This window comes from Panthera tigris, chromosome D4 (assembly GCF_018350195.1).
Source record: "Panthera tigris isolate Pti1 chromosome D4, P.tigris_Pti1_mat1.1, whole genome shotgun sequence".
Classification (NCBI taxonomy): domain Eukaryota; kingdom Metazoa; phylum Chordata; class Mammalia; order Carnivora; family Felidae; genus Panthera; species Panthera tigris.
Window position 1 is genome coordinate 4,423,601 of NC_056672.1, and position 21,221 is coordinate 4,444,821.

Sequence of the window (21,221 nt, forward strand, 5' to 3'; positions counted from 1 at the left end):
CCCTCTTCCCAGAGTGTTTCCTCTGCTCTATTTTCTGGAGGAAATCATTTTTGGATTGTAGTCGTGACATTTCTCCTCAGGTTGGAGAATTTCTTTAGTGCTTCGTGTAATGCAGTTCTGCTGAAGGTAAATCATCTCTAAGATGTCGTTTGTATTTTTGAAGGACGTATCAGTCAAGATTTAGCCGGTCCTTAGCAGAGCCAGTCCTTCCAGAAGCTTCTTTGCCTACTGGTCCTCATCCACAAGAGACTCGTGGCTACATCAGGAGAAGGCGAGCAAAAGGATCCAGCCCTACAGAGAAGGATGCCTAAGGCAGCGATGCTATCTCCCTACATCCCACACCCCCCAAAATTAATTCACTCCCATGCTTCTTCCGTGATTTGTTTCTTTATATTCATCCCTCCTAGGCCGACCCCTGGAGGTGCTCCCCTCGCGTGGACTTCCCGGTGATGGTCCCTATTTCAAACATTCTCCTCCTCTGGCTCAGTCTCCCTGTAAGCGAGGGAACTGTCCTGGCTACCCTAACATTTTAACATATATACAGTAGAAGTTTATCCACTTGGTCAGGGCTTCAAACCTGGAAACAGTACGAAATCTTCGCCCAACTATGTTTGCCAGTTTGGCCCATGGAATTAGTGGAACTGGAGGAGGCAAAAATATGGCGCCCATAATGTAATGTCCACTGAGCATCCTAGGAAAAAAGGGCCCGAAAATTTTGGAAAGCACAAATTCTCTGGGAGGCCCAAGATACTCACAGGTGAAATACACCACCGTCTGAGTCCTGAGTGTGTCATTCAATGAGGGGTGGGGGGCATCCCCTTTGGGGACACAGGGCAATAAAACACCCAGGCCTTTCCTTCAACATATAGCTTCAGCGCCCTTACACAAGAATTCTTATCAGCCTTCTTGCGTGAAGCTCAAACCCTTCCTTCAAGGAAAAGTAGTGTAGCTCTTTCGATTTGACAAGAAGATCCGTAGCTTTCTTTTTTCTTCTATCCTGCAGAGCAACAGTCAGCTGCTTCTACTCGGCTGCCCACTTTGTCTCCTTCCTCTTTTATTTAAAAAAAAAATTTTTTTTTAATGTTTATTTTCAAGAGAGAGAGACAGAATGTGAGCGGGGGAGGGGCAGAGAGAGAGGGAGACACAGAATCCTAAGCAGGCCCCAGGCTCTGAGCTGTCAGCACAGAGCCCGATGTGGGGCTCAAACTCACGAACGGTGAGATCAGGACCTGAGCTGAAGTCAGATGCTTAACCGACTGAGCCGCCCAGGTGCCCCACCTTCCTCTTTTATTGCCTTGCAACCCTCAGTTTGGTCCGATTGGTCTTTCCCAACACCACCTGCATTATCGAGCTTAGCACATGAAGTAAGTGCTGGGGCCTCCTTCCTTCCAGTAGTTGGCCCACTAGCCTTCTCTGCTGTCCACCGAGGCCGTGTCTGGCCCTGATACTGGGTGGGCCAAGCCGGGGGTCCTCTCCACTGAAACTTGTGCTCATTTGCCAATCAACCAAAAGGTACAAATCTCAAACTGTACACATAGGGTGAAGCATACAGCGATGTCTCACGTCCAGAGTCAGTAAGAGTGGAGTTATTCCATTCAGCCACAAAGGTCCTGAAAATGTGGCCCCCGAAACAGTAAATTCTATTTAATAATGTAAGCATTTGGGGGGGTGCCGGGGTGGCTCAGCTGGTTGAGCGTCTGACTTCGGCTCAGGTCATGATCTCACGGTTCGTGAGTTCGAGCCCCCACCGTGGGGCTCTGTGCTGACGGCTCGGAGCCTGGAGCCTGCTTCCGGTTCTGTGTCTCCCTCTCTCTCTGCGCCTCCCCCGCTCACACTCCATATATCTCTCTCAAAACTAAATAAACATTAAAGAAAATTTTCATGTATTTTGGTTGAAAAAATATCCAACTATAATACACATAAACCTGCCTTTTCCGGTAGCCTGTGGGCCTGAATCACCTTTTCTTGGTGATTCAGATGGTGTGGTAGTCTGAAACCGTCACACCTCCTGGTATTTATACCATTATGTAGCTTCCCCCTGGGGAATCTGGTGCCCTTGTGATTCACCTTAACCAAGAGAGGGTAGTGATGCTTTGCCAAGCCTAAGGCTTAAAAAATCCCGGCAGCTTCATGTGGGGCTCTGAGGGAAGTCGGTAGTCGTATACCCCAAGACCACTGTGCTGCGAGAAGCCCACCCTACAGCCACAGGGGAGGCCGCCAGAGGAGGGCTGAGGTGGACAGACAGCCGTGGCAGAACTCTCAGCCGAAAGCCGGCACCCACAGGCCATCTTGGAAGCGGGTCTTCCGGCCCCCACTCAAGCTGTCCCCCCACCATGTAATGCAGAGGAGGGAAAAGCTGTCCCCAGCCAGCCCTGCCCAGATTGCAGGAGCAAGAACCACTCAGTGGCTGTTGATCATTAAGTCACCGGATACGGCAGTGGACAGCAGTGGACAACGGACACGTGGCTTATCGGGGGCGTGGCTATTGAGCTGGGATTGTGCCCGCCCCGGAGCAGGTGCTCAGAAGCCCAGGTGATACTGTGAGAAAGTCCTTGCAATTTTCTCCGTGTGGTTTTTCTCTTCTGGCTCTATTAGGAGGTCGGCTGTCATTTCTCCCCGAGGCTGAAGTGCTGTCACTATACAAGGGCCCTTTGAGTCTTCGTGGAGAGCTGGTAATTGGGCTCGAAAGAGGGAAACAGGTGAGCACGGGAAGAAAGCGACACGGTGGATGGCTGCTTCTGAGCGTTGGGGGGATTAACTGGGGGGCGTTGGCGCGCACGGGGGAAGAGAGCGCAGGAGAGCCTTGAAAAGACTCACTCAGACGTTAAGTGCTCCCGGTAAACAGCAAAATGGTCTGAACCAGCCATTAAACACCTGCACCCGGGCTACTTAACGCGATCAGCTAGAAGAGAAGAGACCAGTTAATGAAATGTATTTCAGGTAATGTACAGTTAAAAATAGTAAACAGAAAGCTTAGGCGTGAATTTTATGAAGCCCTCAGCAGACGATTAGGTATAATTTCGTACAGTTAGAAGCTTCGGGGTTTTCTTTACCTTCACGATCTCTTTCTGTCTTTAGGAGAACTTTCATTAGGACATTATTTACTGGTTTATTAGCCTGAAGAAGCATGCTTTGATGGAAAGTGCCGACAACGTGCTCATGGAAATGGCATCCCCCATCGGCAATCCCGTGGGCCTCTCTTGGAATCCTCGGGATATCTCAGCCTGCAGTTATGATGGAGACATCACCTATGAAAGCCGTTATTCTCTATGCCAAACCTTCCATCATTATCAGGGTCTAAGAGCTTAATTGTGTTATAAAGTGAATTTTGAGACTCTGCCTTAATTTTTCCACCAATAGGCAAGTGGTCCAATTGGAAATAAGTACGGTTGACCTTTGAACAACATGGGTTTGAACTGCACGGATCCACTTATATGAGGGTTTTTGTCTTTTTTTTTTTTTTTTTTTTTTAACTGGAAAAAGCTTTATTGTTTCATTTGGTCCACAACTTGGGAGAGGACTCCGGGGTGGTCAAAAAGCTGCCAGTGGCTACAGGGAGAGGTGTCAAGGAGCCTTGACACCAGGGGGATGCCAGAGGGGACTTCAAGGATCAGAGGCTCCTACATATGCTCAAGGCTGAGCCTTTCCAAGAGATACTCCACCAGCCCAGCCTGGGGGCCACCAGCCCGTGGAGGTGAGTCAGGTGGCTCCTGTCTTCTTGATGAGTTTCACCTCCTTATCCAGAAAGCAGTTCTCTGAAGTCACAGACGTGGGGGTCTGTGCGGGCAGACCCCTGGGTGTGCAGATCCAAAGGGGTCTGGTTCAGTTTTCTCTAGGGCCGTGGCAGCTTCCCTGGCGTCCAAGGTTTTACTCCACTCATCCTGGGACCACTTTGGTGCATCCTGGAAGAGGGCACGACTGCCATGCTGGTTTTGCATCTTCAAGAGATGCCGGGTGCCCTGAGCTTTTCTTTGGCCAAATGGAGGAAGAAGTGGCCCATGGGCTCCTGAGCCCCATCACTGAGGTCAAAGCAGAAGCCTAGAAGGAGGAGCATGCACGTTGACCAGGTGGTCCTGGAAGCAGAGGATGCCTGAGAAAACGTGGTTCCAAAGGGTTCAGTGGGAAAAGAGGTCGGAGGATGGTCAGAGGTTGGAAGAAGGGGCACCATCAAATCAGCACATTGCACATTTCTAAAACATACACTTTTATTTATGGCTGATGCTTCCATAAAGCCGGAAAACTAATACATGCTCTGTCATTTTATTTCGTAGACACTTTCAAAAGTTAGGACAAATATAATTTTATTTTGCAAAGCATTTGCAAACAAAATGAAATCATCTTGGTTTCGTGATTGCAGTTCTAGACATTGGCCACAAAACGGTATCAATGGACTCGCCGAAGAGAAACTCAACCTATTTCCAGCGATTTCAGTACCGTTTGAATAATACGCGGTCCCCCAAAGTAATACCTTAAAGGACACCATGCTTTCAACTACAAAAATATCATCATGTAATTGTTTTTCTTTAGGAAATAATATTTTAGAGTCACTCTGGCTGCTGTTTGCTCCTGACAGGTATACTTACACAAGTCTACCGTAAGAAAAAATAAGATTTTTTTTAAGCCATAGAAGAATATTTATTGACATGGGAAAATGTTAACGGTGTACCTCTACATGAAATATACAGGGTACAAAGCAGTATATACAGTTTAACACCATTTTTATGGAAAGCGAAATGGCCATATATACAAAATCATGCATAGGAAAAAACCAGAAGGATGTACGTAGCAAATGTGGATAATGGTTATCTCTAGAGAGCAGAATTAGAGGTGATGATGCAATTTTTCCCAGGAAATGTCACCTGCTCTCCGAAGAGAATCTGCTTCTAGCTATTCTTTCTTGGGTGCGATGAGCTTGATAAAATTCTTTTCAAATGGACTCTGTTTCATGATACATATCTCCAAATCATACTGCTTTTCCCATGTAAAAAGTAAATGCTACTTACTCTTACATACTGGCATGTGGAGAATATTTGTTACTAATACAATATACTATCAAATGTGCCACAGCCTCGGGGCGCCTGGGTGGCTCAGTCAGTTGAGCATCCGACTTCGGCTCAGGTCATGATCTCGCGGTTCGTGGGTTCGAGCCCCGCATCGGGCTCTGTGCTGATGGCTCAGAGCCTGGAGCCTGCTTCAGATTCTGTGTCTCCCTCTCTCTCTCTGTCCTTCCCCTGCTCATTCTCTGTCTCTCTCTCAAAAATAAATAGACATTAAAAAAAAAATTTTTTTTAATGCCACAGCATAGATCTGGCTGTAGAAAATTATTGTGTGGAGGATCTGCAAATCCTCTAATAGAGAGAAATTTTAAATAGAGAGAAAGATGTTATCATTAGTTAGGAGTCCTTGGTAGTTGGCTGTAAATAACTTAGGTTCCAGGACGGGAGACTTTGGGATCTCTCCTTCCTGGTTAACTGACTTTAGGCAAAGGAGATTAGCTTCTGGAGTTGGGGAAATGGGGTTAATAATTTTGTAGAAAGAAGCAAAAATAAGATTTTTTTTTACATAAGGGGAAAATGAGATCACAGATCGAAACCGCAAGAGAGAAATTCACATTTGCTGTTATAGAAAAATTAACTCCATTTTCCTGCGGCACCAAATTCTTCCTGCTTTATGTCTTTGTTCACGGGTTAGACCTGTGCCAAAACTGTGGAATTATTTTAATGTTAATTAATGGTCTTCATCCTCTTTATGTAACAGTAACACAGGACGAACTTGAGTTGTCATGGAATCTGACCTAAGTGTCCTAAATATAGGATATCCCATAGGAAAACCCTACTATTATTGCGAGGAGTTGGAATATTTGCTGTCACTTTGCCAGGTTACATTTGCCAGTCCAATATTTCAAGAGGGGCACATTCCCCCAAATGTGCCCCTCTTTCAAGTAAAATGTTAGCTGGATAATTTAACAGAAAATCGACTTACTCTAATCGCATTTAGAGAGGAGGGTGGCATCATTTCTTGGTGCAGGTGAGAGTGGCAGATCTCAAGAGATTCAACCACACGCTGGTGGTTATCAGAGAGAATATGTTAGCAGCCCATCTCCAACTGCTAGGTAACATTATATATAATACAGTTGCCTAGGTAAAAGCACACCTGTTCTTAAAAATCTGAAAAAAAAAGGGGGTGCCTGGGTGGCTCAGTCGGTTAAGCGTCCAACTTCGGCTCAGGTCACGATCTCACGGTTTGTGAGTTCGAGCCCCGCGTCGGGCTCCGGGCTGACGGCTCGGAGCCTGGAGCCTGCTTCCGGTTCCGTGTCTCCCTCTCTCTCTGCCCCACCCCAGCTCACACTGTCTCTGTCTCTCAAAAATGAATAAAGGTTAAGAAAAAAAATTTTTTTTAATCTCAAAAATAAGATAAAAACAGAGAGGGAGCCAAACCATAAGAGACTCTTGAGTGCAGAGAATAAACTGAGGGTTGGTGGGGGTGGGGTACATGGGGGACGGGCACTAAGGAGGGCACTTGTTGGGATGAGCGCGGGTGTCACACATAAGTGACGGATCCCTGGGTTCTACTCCTGAAGCCAAAACTACCACTGTATGTTGACCAACTTGAGAATTTAGAAGACCCCTCAAACATGCTTTACGTGACTTCGATTTTCCTTCCTGCGTGTCCGGGACCCAACTGCAACCCCTCCTATGCCCACGGCTCTGCTGCCAGAGGCTGCCTTCCACGGACAGGTGCCCATGCCGAGGAGACGCTTTTCCCGCCTCTCTTGAAGGTAGGATGTGGGTGTAATGCAATCGGGGCCACGGGGAAGTCAGCGGGAGGCAGAAGAAGGGAAAACTGGTCTCTGACAACAACGAAGGTGCTGTGTGTGGATGTGACACTTGCCACCGAGAAGGGAGAAACCCCCACGGAGGGTGGCGGGAGGGGGCGATGAGGTGGGTCTGGGCTCGGCACGAAGCCTGGAAACCACCCCGGGAACGTCCAGTCTCCAGACCTCTCGGGGTACAAGACAATTGGGATTTTGGATTTTAAACTGTCGCTGCTCCAAGGGTGGCCCGTAGGCCGGCAGGTGTCCACACCGTCTGGAACTCTTTAGAAATTTGGGATCCGGGACCCACTCAGACCTGCTGGGCGGGCGTCTGCGTTTTAACCAGAGCCTTGGTGATTTTTTTTTAATGTTTTTTTTTGTTTTTGTTTTTGTTTTTTTTGAGACAGAGAAAGACAGAGCATGAACGGGGGAGGGGCAGAGAGAGAGGGAGACACAGAATCAGAAACAGGCTCCAGGCTCTGAGCTGTCAGCCCAGAGCCCGACACGGGGCTTGAACTCACGGACCGCGAGATCGTGACCTGAGCTGAAGTCGGACGCTTAACCGACTGAGCCACCCAGGCGCCCCGAGCCTTGGTGATTTATGAGCACGCACAAGCGTGAGCTTCTTCAACTGGTTTTAAACTGCTTTTGAGTGTTCCCTACCTTGTGACCAGAGGCACCCTACCCACACAGATGTGTTTCTGCAGCCCCGGTGTCTGCCTGTCCGTGCAGTAGCTGCTCCCTACGGCACATTGTTAGTCTTTAAAACCTCAGCAGCCCCTTCGGTCCAACTGCACGACTCTCTCTGAGCTCCTGTCCTCAGACAAAAAGAACTTTCCATCGATGCCAAATGCTATTTGACTGCCTGAGGAACACGGCGTCAGAGGCCGGGAGGTTTGCAGGAAAATCTGACGTGGCCTGTTAACTAAGCCCGAGGTTTCTCCAGGGCTGACCATGCCGATTCCTTAGGACTCCAAAGACTTTTCGTCTTTTCTTTTCTGAAGCAGGTCTCCCATCCCATCCTCCCAGAGCCCCTATTATTTTGAGAGGTACATTCTAGGGGCGCCTGGGTGGCTCAGTCGGTTAAGCGTCCAACTTCGGCTCAGGTCACGATCTCACGGTTCATAGGTTCAAGCCCCACATCGGGCTCTGTGCTGACAGCTCGGAGCCTGGAGCCGGCTTTGGATTCTGTGTCTCCCTCTCTCTCTGCCCCCCGCCCTTCTCAAAAATAAACATTAAAAACTTTTTTTAAAAAAGAGGTACCTTCTAACAGAACATCAAAGAGAAAATTCACTGTCTTAAACTGATCATGATAGTAGTTGGCAAAGAAATAAGAAACATTTGGAGACTACTTTTTTCCCGTTTTAATTCTCCTTTAGACACTTTGAAAAAATCAGAGAGGCACTTATTAGTGGATATTAGCAACGTTTGTGTAGGTGTGCACTGGGAAATGCTTTCAATAGATTTTGTTCCTGTTTTTAAATAAGCCACGTTAAACATCATCTAGTACAGCATAATTATTGGCATTTAGCATCATAAAACTAGTAACCGTAGAGAAAGTCAAGATGTTTTCCCAGTTCCCAGAACATAATTTTCCATCATGGGAATTATTCTGACAGTTGCACAAATGGGAACTTTCTCCCCCCCCCGCCCCCCCCTTGTTTCTGGACATGAATCTGGACCTTTCTGACCCTTATACAAGTGATTATTAACCCTTCCAGACTCCTACTTTTTTTTTTTCAGATCCATAAGGACATTACATGGAACACCACCCTGTAACTGAGCACAGTTTGAAGACAGATGACTAATTTCCCAAATTATTTCTGGATTTTCCCTTTTATTACTTATAGCCTTAAACGGCATCCACAGAAAGCAGTGGCTGTGAAGTCCCCCTCCCCCCCCGACCCCCCTCCCCCCATAAGAGGTAGAAAGTGAAATGGAACACTTAAAAATGATCCCACTGGGCCCTGCCTGTTATTCACCAGCAAGGAATGTGGTCGTGTTTATAAGGCCGAGGTTCGTCTGAAGGAATTTTCATAAACCACCAATTGCATTACATCAAGGCCTCATCTTAAATCCCATGGTGATTTTCCTAAACACAACTAGCCTGCTGGCTTCAGACATATTATCTCTTCTTGTTGTTGCAGAAAATTCTCTGGATGTTTATATTCCTGCCGGACCACCCTAAAACGGCCCGTTGGCTAACGGGGACTAGTAAGGGGTCGGGGGGGAGGTGGCATAAACGACAAAGAAGACCGGGGGCGGGGGAGGGGGACCGTGCCCGCCCTCAGACCTCTGACATGAGGCGCTGACGGCCTGTGTCTGCGTATTTTTTTGTGGCTGGTGCGTGGCGGGTGGACCAGACGTGGGCCTGGCGACGACGGGGAACGGAGAGGAGCAGGTGAGGGAGCCGGAGAGTCCTATTTCCGTCTCCCAAAGTCCACGTGACCACAATCCGTCCCGGATTCTCTGAACGTGATTAAGGGGCAGCAGTCAACCAGACGCAGGGGAAGGAGCTTTCAAAACCAAGTTGGGGCTCTCGAACGTCGTAGCTGAGCTCAGGAGGTCACGTTACGAGCTCTCAGCTCAACTCAAGCCCCATGTCCCTTTGGTCATGGTTGGAAAGCCCCGTGGAAAACAACACAGAAAGGGAATGAGGTGCCGGGCGTCCTTACAGGGACAGTTTCTGCAGGACCTCGTCTTCCTGGGAGGGCTCTTCTCATCCTGCACCTGCTCCCGTGTGACGTCCACCAGCAGCGCTCTCCCTCACCCTCCGCCCACCGCCCGGTCTCCCTTCTGAGCTCTAGGTGCAAACAGCCAGCTGCCCCCAGGGCATCTCCACGGGGGGCTCCACGGCACCCTGCATGCCCACCCCCCAAATAACTTTTCACCTCCCTCTGCCTGCTAACCTCCAGCTTGCTCCCCTCCCCGAGTATATTCCAGGAGGGCTGGGACCATCAACCGCCCTCCCCTGAGCCCAGTAGCATCCCCTGCTCTGTGAAATGAGCCCCCCCCCACCATGACCCCAAGCATCCCCACCAGGCTGAGCCAGGGGTCGGAGCTGCCGGTGAGAAGGGAGCGAGCAGTCAGTACCTGAGCAATGGCTCGCTCGGGAGAAACCCTTAACACTCAGCCAACAGAGCACGCTCTTTCTTAACACAGTGGAGAGAAAACAGAAGGAAGGATGTGGTGGGGAGTCGCGCAGCTCCACGGGGGAAGCTGAGTCAGGGTCATGGATGACGCTGGCCCTGACGGTGCTCATTAAACCGTAAGCGTTTCATGGTCTCCAGGATGCCGTGGGAAAAGGAGGATATGAAACAGGGAGTCCAAGCCGAGGATTGTTGGGAAATAGGTGGGCTGGCGAGTTCCTCCTGAGTTTAGAGGAAGGGGGCCCCGTGCGGGCAGGGGGAGCCCGGGAAGGCCCCTCTTGAGCCTGGAGCTCCGGTGGGTTCTGCCCAGCTCGCGGGGTGAGTGGGGCCCCAGGGCGAGAGCGCCCCTCATCCGGGAAGGGCCCGCAGCCCTACGTGGCCTCACGCTGGGCTCACGCTCTGCTGCGCTCACCTGGGTGGTCACGAACACATCCAGGTTCTGCATTCCGGGCGGGAACCCGACCGAAGTCAAGTGCCCTGTTTTCTCAGCCCGTCGCATCAGCAGGTGCCTGAAGTCAGCGCATCCCCGATTCCGTCCCGTGGCCTAGTTCAGGCGGGCGGGCCAGGCTTCCCCGCCCTGACGTTGGTCTTCCTCCCCTTGTAACCCAGGAGCGCTGGCTCTTGGGGTGAAGCTCGCGGCCAGCGTGAACGTGCTAAGTCTGTCGAACCGTCACCTGCACGTTCTGGCGTCCGCCGATGACGATCCGAATCCATCGTTACTCTGATCGTTGCCGGAAGTCGACGTTCTGGGTAATTCATTCCTTCGGTCCAAAGGGAGAGACGTTTTCCAAAGTAACCGGCTTGTATTCCTTAAAAATATTGATCTCAGGACAACCTGCGGGGCTGTTCCGGATTAAAGGGGCCCGAAGAGAACCAGCAACTGGCTGCAGTGTGTGATCCTGGACCAGGATTCCTTTGTCCTTTCCTCTAAAGGACATTGCTGGGACAACTGGTGACATTTGAAGAAGGCCTGGATATTCTGTGAAATTAGTACGTCCGTGTCAAGTTTCTGGTTTTGTCATTGCGTGTGTGTGTACTTGTGTAAAAGAATGCCTCCAGGCAGGACACACGGGAACATTTCAGAATAGAGGGGACAGTAGCTACAACTCCGTCTCAAGTGGCCCAGGAGAAATGCTCTGCGTCTACAGCACATAGTATGGCAGGTGTGGTGAAATGCTAACATCCAGGGGATCTGGGTGGAGGGCATTTGGGGGGGGGCCGTTTTTACGTCTCTTGCAAATTTCTGCACACGTGAAATGACGTCAAAATGAAAAAGTTTTAAAAATGTGCTGGGAATACGAAATGACCTGATTATGTGGGCATGGCTGTATTAAAAAAAAATTTAATGTTTATTTTATTATTGAGCCAGAGAGACAGAGCGAGAGCAGGGAAGGGGCCGAGAGAGAGAGAGAGGGAGACACAGAAACCCAAGCAGGTTCCAGGCTCTGCGCTGTCAGCCCAGAGCCCAGTGAGGGGCCCGAACTTGTGAACCTTGAGATCATGGCCTGAGCCGAAGTCAGATGCTTAACTGACCGAGCCACCCGGGTGCCACATCGGCATGGCTGTATTTGACAAGCACCCCATGGGGAAGGTGGCCTGGGGTCTTGTCTCTGGGGACATTCTAAGGCTGCAGGACAGTCAGCTCCATCCCACTGTGACAGAAAGAGACCCGCAGGGATATGTGGCAAGAGGCAGATTTCTCTACTGTGCTGTTCGCAAAGGCGAAGCCTTTGTGTCCTATCAACAAAGGCTAGTTTTCAAGGAAACCTACTACCGGCTCATTGCTTTCGCCTCCAAATTCCAATTTCTGGGTGTGACAGTGGGGCTGTCACATAACTCCATTCTGTATCAAGTGTCCCGAAATAGATTATTCCAGAGCCCGCAGCTTGCCTAATGACTGAAGGTCTTACATGGCAACAACAATAAAGGTCTTCAGCCACTGAGCCCTCATGAACAACAAGCACACCAAGCAATCAGTCTTTCCCACCACGTGAGTAAGCTCCTGTCCCCCCCAGAACCGCCGGAACGCGGGCTGGGAGCCCACGGGCCCACACTGCAGATAATGACTTCAGCCTGCAGAGGGAAGAGAGAAGGGGCCCCCAAAATAGAGCTTTAAAACCCTCCCTTGTCTTTTGTGACAGTACAATTTACTGTTTCATTTTGGTCTCTTATCAGGAAGCCTTCTGAATCAGTGCTCTATTTTGAGCACAAAGTCAAGATTTTTGTGGCCGCAGCCAAAGACGTTCACGTGGAGAGCTGCTGAGCTGGCTTGTTGATTCAGGCCCCGACGGTTCCTCAGGTCTTTCTGGGTAAGTGGGAAGGGGTTCATCCATAAAAGCTTTTTCTTGGCCTTTCTATGCCTCTCCCACCCCGTCCACTTAACATTCCACTAGAGAGGACACCAAATTGAATTCACGCCAAGAAAATGGACATGCTCCACATACGTTGAGAGCTTTCCTGTATTAATAGCTTGCCCAGAGTCGACTGTCTCCCTGGGGGATTTAAGTTTCTTCCCTTGTGAGTGTCTATTTTTTCCTCTTTGTTCTTCCTCTCCCCTGGCCTTCTTACAGAAATAACAGGGTCATTGACATGTAACGCGGTTATAAAACCTGTGACGAGGCGCCCGTCTTAGTGACAGCAGGGCCGAGCCAGCCGATACCTCCGCGACCGAGTCCCTGTAACGTGAGTGCCTCGCGCCATCCCGTGTAACCCCCAGGACAAATCTGCAAGATAAGCTGTGTCATCCTGAGTTTTCACATGAGAAAATAGAAGCTCAGAGACGATGAATATCCTTTGCCCAAAGATCCATGGTGAGTACAAGAGGTGAGCTTTAAACTCAGTTGTCTGTCTAGAGGGCTCTAGTATTCCGCTCTGTGTACTTTGACGGTAAATAGAGAGACACCCAGACCTCCTTCTTCTTGGCCCCAAGTTCTTTTACCAGACTGGGTTTGGTGCCCCGATTGTATAAGAACGTATTGCCTTTAGCACCTCTTTCCCCTTGTGGCTGCTACCTCAGCAACCCCGTCGAGCAGGAAAGCGAACATGTTCAAGATTTCACTCAGCTTGGCCGTTCGATCTCTCCACCATGTGTGGGCTGAACCTCTTCGGGACCAACGCTGGGCAGGGTCGCCATGTCCCCGCTGAGACGGCCAGGTGGCTACAGTACTCGGTAGCCCTGCGTCCTGCCCTCTCCTACAGTTTCTAATCTCATTTGGCTCCTTGTGAATCATGTGACATCTGAGCCTGTGAGAGCAGGTGTTCCCGCCCCCTCAGGGGACCTGAAAGGCAGCCCTGGGGCATGAGCCCTTCGTGGGGGGACTGTTAGACTATTTCCGACAAGCACCTAACAAGACATCTCCTGCAGCTGAGTCAGCCCTCCCTACTCCCGGGCAGTCACCGAAGCCATGTGCCCTGGTGGGTTCTTACAGAAGCATCCACACCAGTCCATCTGAGGACCCTATGGGCCTGACCCCCACATAGGATTGATGCAAAGTGGCAGGGAGTTGAAGACCCCAGGCATAACCTTGAACTCATGAACCCACAGAAGTTGGTAAATTAAGGTCCTGGACTCTTTGACCCTCTGGTGGGACAAGGCTAAGGTGTGTTGTCCACTTTCCACGCATCTCAAGACCAACGGGGTTGATTCAGCACTGTCCATGGCAATAACTTCAGTAAAACACCCCACGTTGGCTTGCTTCTCTTCTGTGTTACTTGCGCTCCTTATCAGGGCTTGATGGGAACAGCGCCTAGTACATTCCTTGGACTCAGACCCTAGTCTCAGGGTGGACTTGGGAGGAACTGACCTTGGACACCCCCCAAGCCACCTTCTCTGCATCCCAAGTGCAGCCAGCATACTGCTGGGCTCTCTCAGGGAATGCAGTTGACAGAGTTGAGGGCAGTCATCCCTGGGCCCCTGTTTAGACTTTTCCATGCCAGAAACCTATTGTTCCAGCCAGACAGCATCCATCAGGAGCTCCTGGAGGACACAGGAGGTAGGGATCAGGGTGGGACACCAGAAATGTTAGTGAATTTCTATTGCAATGTGTCCACACTGAAAGAGGTTCCAACAGATCTCCTGTTCCAACTCTAAGCCAGATGAGGCTCTTCAACAAAGAGGGTCCTCTATCCACCCAGAGGGCATCTGGATTATTGCAGATTGACAATGTTTCAGATGAGAAAGAACAGTAAGATGTTTCTTTTTCCTCCTTGAACTCCCTTCCTTCTCTATCCCAGGTCGTATGCTCCATTAAGTCATCTGGATGATTTCTGGGGAGGCACGGGACTCCAACGTCATGCACCCCACTTCTGCTGGCCGACACTTGGGGACCGCCGGGTCCTGACCTCAGCACACTGGATGGTGGAGTGGGTGACTGTGTGCGTCCGTTTCCTCCAGCGAACACGGCATCCGGGAGCGAGAGCGTTCACTTTGTCAAAGGTTCAGAAATAACAGAAGTAAAACCAGTGAATCACCGTGGTAGCAATTAGTAAAAGTTTATCATGCACACACCAAAAAGGAAGTTTGCAAACCGGGAGCACTCAAACCGGAAGGTAGCGTGAGGCTCGGGGGTGGATTCTTATAAAGCAGCTCATATGGTGAGAAGGCAGTGGCTGTGTGTTCTTCCAGGGTTTGGTCCTAACGCTAGAATTTTCTTAAGTCATAGGGAACTGGTCAGTGGTTACCTCATACCAACCTTGGGAAACAGTTCAAGTTTTGCTTGTGACTTCCAGAGGCGCAAGCAAAGGACTGACCCAGGTCCAGTCAGTCTTGCAAAATAATCTAAATTAAGCTTTGTTTGTATGACCAAAGTGGTTTCATCTGCTCAGGGCATTTTCACGGCTGTGTTTTTTATTCAACGGCCTCCTCCCTCATGGATCAGAGGTGGGCACGTGACGCCCTGAGACCCAGGGCGGCCTCTCCCAGAACCCCTGGGAAACAGCTCTTCAGGCTCCTCCATGGATCCCCGGGGCCTGGGCCGCCATATTGGTATGCTTGGCCAAGGACCTGGGAATGGAGCTCCAGGGAAGGCAGAACCACAGGGAGTCCTTGTGCTGTGAGCAAGGGAACCTGCCTGTCCTCCTCCTCTTTTGCAGCAATGGAGCCATTCCTTTCCTGTCCTTGCTTCCTCCAGTTTTGACCAAGGTTTCCGTCACATGCGGCAAAGAATCCTAAGTGATGCACGTGGAAGGGAGAAGTCTTCTTAACCTGTGTGTGTACCAGGACCAGAGATCCTTCTCCACAGTCCCTGTGGCCCAGTGTTGTCTATGAGGCCAAAACGTGTCGCCGCTGGGTGCCCCTCAGCATGTGTGTAGAATATTGGAAGTCCCCCTGGGCTGTGGGAGCGCATTGGCTCCTCAGAAGGGGATGACAGAACTTACCGGAATTTGTCCTTGAGATGCCCAAGGGTCTGAGTCGGACATGCTGAGGTTTTATCCCCAAAGTTAAGATTTCACTCGCAAATAAGTTTATACAAAAGCACTAGGGGGGGCGCCTGGGTGGCGCAGTCGGTTAAGCGTCCGACTTTAGCCAGGTCACGATCTCACGGTCCGTGAGTTCGAGCCCCGCGTCGGGCTCTGGGCTGATGGCTCAGAGCCTGGAGCCTGTTTCCGATTCTGTGTCTCCCTCTCTCTCTGTCCCTCCCCTGTTCATGCTCTGTCTCTCTCTGTCCCAAAAATAAATAAACGTTGAAAAAAAAAATTAAAAAAAAAAAAAGCACTAGGGGACGGTACACTTTAAATGCAAGCACAAAATATATCCAGTTTAGTAAACTGGGACCCATATTTTGAAAAGAAGGAGAAAATATTCCACTGGAAACAAAGGAATTCAAATATACAGAGTGATGTTTACCCACCAGTTGATTTTGAAAGGTTAGAGACGTGGCCTTTTTTAAATGGAAATATACTCTTACCACGTCATTTAAAAAATTCCTTAGCCTCTCTTCAGCCTTTTATTATGAAATATTCAACCTACAGAAAAGTTGCGAAAATAATCGGATGAATGTCTACGTATCCTTCACCTAGATTAACCAATTGTTAATGTTTTTCCAAGCTTGTTCCAGATCTATCGGTATGTGACACACACATGCCTATGTCCACAGGCAAAAATTACACACACACACACGCACACTCACGCACACGCTCTCACACATATGCTCACATAAGTACTTTTTCTGATGGACAATCTGAGAGTTAATTGCAGACATCATGACACCTCACCATCGAATACTTTGGCATCTGTCTCTTAAAAAAAATCAATTAATTGCCACACTCAGGAAAGTTAACACTGAAATAATGCCATTACCTAAATAGATGGTCCATAGTCACATTTTTCTATTTGTGCTGATAATGTCCTTTGGGGCTGGGGTTTGCTGCTGTTGCTTTTTGTTCTTGTATTTTTCTAAATCTGGGATCCAACCAAACATCATGCATTCATTTATTAATATTTTACTTTTGAACGTTATTCTACAGCCTTTTTTCTTGTTTTTAATAAAGGAACTTGGGTTATAGTAAAACCAGTATTTATTCCATCGATTACTTACTTTCTATCAATTTCCATTCATCTCATTAGTTCTTTATCGAGAAAAGTGCCTGGAAACAACACCCACATAGGTTCAAGAATTTGTATAATTTTTTTAACGTAAAAGAACCTGTTGATTTTACACTTAGGAACACCATTCATCCGATTGTGTTACGCATTATTGCAGGCAGATCATCAGAGCCACAGAAAGAAGCTCGGTGGCAGAGGGCATAAGGCTACTGATGACCTAAGACAGAGGCAACACCGAAGAGGAAGAGGAGGAGGAGGAAGAAGATTGTAGGGCTTGTGAGTCATGCCAACTGAACACAAGTTGTATTCAAAGGCGGACACGTTTGTGGTATTACGCGTTTGCAGAAGGACAAAAGCATATCCATATAATATCTCGGTGTAAGCCACGTCCTCCACGGTCATCACCTTGGCCGCATTCCCCCCAGACCGCCACATCCTGAAACCACGATGCGGGGGGTCACCTCCCTGCCTGCCCTGTCACGCTGCCTAGCTTGAGCACGATGCTGTCCATGGAACATCCCGCAATGACAAGGGCGTCCTAGCCACACACATCCGGTACCTGTGGCCGCGAATGAGCGGGCAAAGTACGCTCCCGGTGAAGAAACAAGAATGGCTCCTGGAACGCTTTGGGGCTGAGTGCTTCGCAGGAGATGACTCATGGAAGCGTGCTTACTGGGCCCATTTTCAGTCGACAAAACCGAGGCCCAGAGCATCATGGTTGTGGCTGAACTCGAACTCAGTGGTGCGGTCTCGTTCCAGAGGGTGTGACCCGCCTTTAGAAGGAGAGTCCCGCTTGTCACTCATTCAGCCTGGGGTCCATCCTTGCGAGCCCTTCATGGAGCGTGATGGAGGTGGCTGGTCAGGGGGACCGCTGTCCGCAGCCCCACAGCTCCAGGAAAAGTGGCTGATGAGCCACACGGCTGACACACAGAGAAGGAGACATTTTTATTTAAAGATACTTTCAGGGTCTTTCAAAGGCCTCTCACTGTTTGCTTCCAGGCTGGAGACTCTGAAGGGTGAGTCATTCTAGCTGTTCTGGGGTTTTCACTTCAAGGTCAGAGGCTGCAGGAGTCTCTCGTTTAGATATGCATCATGAGTTTTAAGAGTCCAGGCTGGGGAATTAATTTCGGTCACCAATGTCACCCCAGAATATTGTGCTTCCAGTGACTGCCACCCAGGCGTCCCTCCTGCACTCAGCGGAGCCATGCGGGCGGCCGGGCTCCACCTGCCAAGGGGGAATGAGAAAGAGAGCAAGAAGCTGACTCCTTACAAATGAGCGAAGCAGGTGGGGGGCAGGGGGGCAGAAAAAGAGAGGAACGAACCAAGAAGCAGACTCTTCACTGTAGAGAAAAAACTGAGGTGGGGGGGTGGGAGGGGGAAATGCATGATGGGGATTAAGGAGAGCACGTGAGATGAGCACAGGGCCACATATGAAAGTGCTCCATCAGGGGCGCCTGGGTGGCTCAGTCCGTTGAGTGTCTGACCTCGGCTCAGCTCATGATCTCGAGGTCTATGAGTTCGAGCCCCACATGGAGCTCTGTGCTGACAGCTCAGAGCCTGGAGCCCGCTTCCGATTCTGTGTCTCGCTCTCTCTCCGCCCCTCCCCTGTTGACGCTCTGTCTCTTAATAACAAATAAATGTTAAAAAAAAAAAAAAGAAAGAAAGTGTTCCATCACTGTCAGTACACCGGAAACTAATATTACAATGAAGGTTACCTGTACTGGCGTTGCAATGAGATAAAAATAAATAAAACGTGAATAAAAATGCAAAAATAATAAACAGACAAAAAAGAAGCAAACTCCTCCTGTCTTCACTGAAACAACTGTGTTCACCGTGCCCCGTCCCTGCTGCTTCCTGCACCTGCCGTGTCCACCCGTGATGGAGGAACATGGGCCCTCCCCCCCAGCTTCCAGGCTTTCAGATTTTGAGTAGGGTGAGGACTTTGGTGCCCAGGCTCCGTCTTCATCCTGTTGGGGCTGGGCCCAACCCTGGATACGACAGCAGATCCCGGTAGAGCGGTCATGAGCGGGTCGGGGAAACAGGACAGGGGGTGATGAGGAGAGACGCGGAGGCATCAGCTCCCTACCTGGTGTGCCTGCAGCCCCTGGAGGGAGGGTCCCCTGGAGCCTCTCGTGGCCTTTGCAGAGCCTTAAACCCTGGAAAGGAACCAGCAGGGACGACTCCCAGGGGACTCTGGGAGAAGAGGGACAGGAACAGGGACCTGGATGTAGGACAACAGGTCTTCTAGCCAGGGAGGCGGTGCCAGCCCACACCCCACGGCCCTTCTGCAAACAGGCAGTCAGTGGTCTCCCTGCACATCTGTCCACATGTGCCCCTTTGGGGGTGACCATGAAGCCTCCGGGCCCTGTAACCTGCACACCGTTCACATCCACACTAATCAGCTCCTTAGAAGAATTCAATCACAAAGTGATCTTTGTGCACAATAAAATCGTCATAATCAGCGTCATCGAGGCTTGGGTTCTTCGAGTTAAGCTCCCACCCCGCCCAGGCCAACAGCCACACTTTTCACCATGTTCTTACATATTCGAGGTAATGTTTTACAAAACCGTTGTATGCTTTACAAAACTGGACTCGTACTGAATACATTTGTCTGCAAATTGCCTTTTATCCTACTTCTTTGTTGGCAAAAAGTGTGGCCAGAGACACCCTCCTTTTCTAGTATGGTTTCCGGGAAGGGAGACTGCTCAGTCAAAGGGTAGGTGTATTTTAATACTTTCATGGATACTGATATTAAAATGGGTATCGATACCGTAGAGTTTCAGTAGGTCCTGCCAGATGGCCTCCCGAAATGGTTGTAGTCATTCCTGTTCCCATGAACAAAGTGGGGAAGCTCTCTCCCCTAATCCTTGCCAGCACTGCGGGGGTGGGGGGGGGGAGGGGGGAGGGGACATTGCTTTCTCTTCTTTTTTTTTTTTTTTTAGTTTATTTATTTATCTTGAGAGAGACAGAGACAGCATGAGTGGGGGAGAGACAGAAAGCTCTCTGTTCAGAGATCATGACCTGAGCTGAAATCAAGAGTCGGACACTTAACTGATTGAGCCACCCAGGCGTCCCTCTCTTATTTTTGAACACAGGTATCAGATGAAATTAGTATCTTACTATTATTTGAGTTTTCCTTTCTCTGGGTATTACCTATGTTTACGGATCACTAATATTTCCTCTTCTCAAGATGGTCTACTCATATCCTTTGACTATTTCGCGTTGAGATTGAAAAATGTTTTTCTTATTAATTTTTAGGGGTTTTTGGATGCTGTGGATATTAATTCTTATTTGTCAAATGTATTTCCTTGTTGGTCATTTGTCCTTCGACTTTGTGATTTTTTTTTTTTTTTTTGCCGTGCAATTCCTTTGACAGGAATGTGTCATCAGGATTTCCTGTGTTGTCTGCATACATGTTTAATTACAAAATCAAAAGGAAAATGATTTGAAAAAAGTACAAAAGTTGGGGCGCCTGGGTGGCTCAGTCAGTCAAGCGTCCGACTTCAGCTCAGGTCATGATCTCGTGGTTTGTGAGTTTGAGCCCCGCATCGGGCTCTGTGCTGGCAGCTCGGACCCTGGGAACCTGCTTCTGATGCTGTGTCTCCCTCTCTCTCTGCCCCTCCCCTGCTCACGCTCTGTCTCTGTCTGTCTTTCGATAACAAATAAACGTCTAAAAACAATTGAAAAGAGTACAAAAGTAGATACAGGGCTGTATCAATTGTTAGCACTGTTTACCATTAAAAATGGAAATAACTTCTATGTTCAAATATTCGAGGTATAATTTACTAACAGCATGGTGGACGTTTTACATTTTTCATTAGTTTCCTCGTTTCTATTGTCTTCCTGTCTGAACTGCCAATGTTGCTGCATTTTTGTTTTCTATACTTTTCATTGGAAACGCGAAGTGTTTTAACTACATATGGGTTGCAAAATTTCTTTCTTTTTAAAAAACTTGTTTTAATGTTTATTTTTTGAAAGAGACCGAGAAAGAGAGCACGTGAGTAGGGGAGGGGCAGAGAGAGAGAGAGAGAATCCTAAGCAGGCTCACGCTGTCAGCACAGAGCCCCACGTGGGCCTCAAACCCATGAACCACGAGATCATGACCTGAGCCAAAATCGAGAGCCAGACACTCAACTGAATGAGCCACCCAGGTGCCCTGGATGCCAAAATGTCTTACCGGCTGGCCTGAGACACCAACCGCCAAATTTAACACTGTTTCTATAGGAAAGTAAATTCCACTGGGAAAAGAACAAATCTGGAATCCCAGTCTGGGGATGTGTAAACTGAGGCTGCCTCTGTGCCCGACCATTTAGGTGGGAAATGAGTGAAATAAAACAAATAGGCCAGGACTTCCTGTGACCATGCCTGCCAACTTTTTCTTAGTTCTTGGGATTTTTTTTTGGGGGGGGGGCAGGTGTTCTTTTTCTCCTTCTTTTTGGATTGCTGGATAATAGTCACATTTGGACGCTTCCGTTAGATTCCCTACATCTGCCAGAAATTGGCATCATTCCATTGTGCTTGGCTAATTCAGCGGCGTCGCCTCCTGTGGAAATAGCTGCTTCTGGCAAAACTGTTTAGTTTATCATTTAATCAAAACATTTGCATAGTTGTAACTGAGTTAGAAAGCAAAAGTGGGGTTGATCATTTCTGCAAAAAGACGAGTCAAATCAAGGAATGCTTTGAACCATGAAATGAAATTTAATTAAATATTGGA

At 49.0% G+C, this 21,221-nt stretch overlaps 1 long non-coding RNA gene across 3 annotated transcripts; it reads left to right on the top strand.

Moving 5' to 3' along the window:
• Positions 1-10,054: 10,054 nt before the first annotated feature.
• Positions 10,055-17,835, top strand: LOC102960742. 3 transcript variants are annotated; one of them, XR_006210695.1, is made up of 5 exons: positions 10,055-11,126; positions 12,139-12,272; positions 12,534-12,773; positions 14,197-14,511; positions 16,665-17,835. It is a non-coding gene; the product is annotated as an uncharacterized LOC102960742 (long non-coding RNA). The 3 variants fall into 3 exon arrangements; XR_006210694.1 differs by lacking the exon at positions 16,665-17,835 and having other exon boundaries at positions 14,197-15,497; XR_445799.3 differs by lacking the exon at positions 16,665-17,835 and having other exon boundaries at positions 10,055-10,953; positions 14,197-15,497.
• The last annotated feature ends 3,386 nt before the right edge of the window (positions 17,836-21,221 follow it).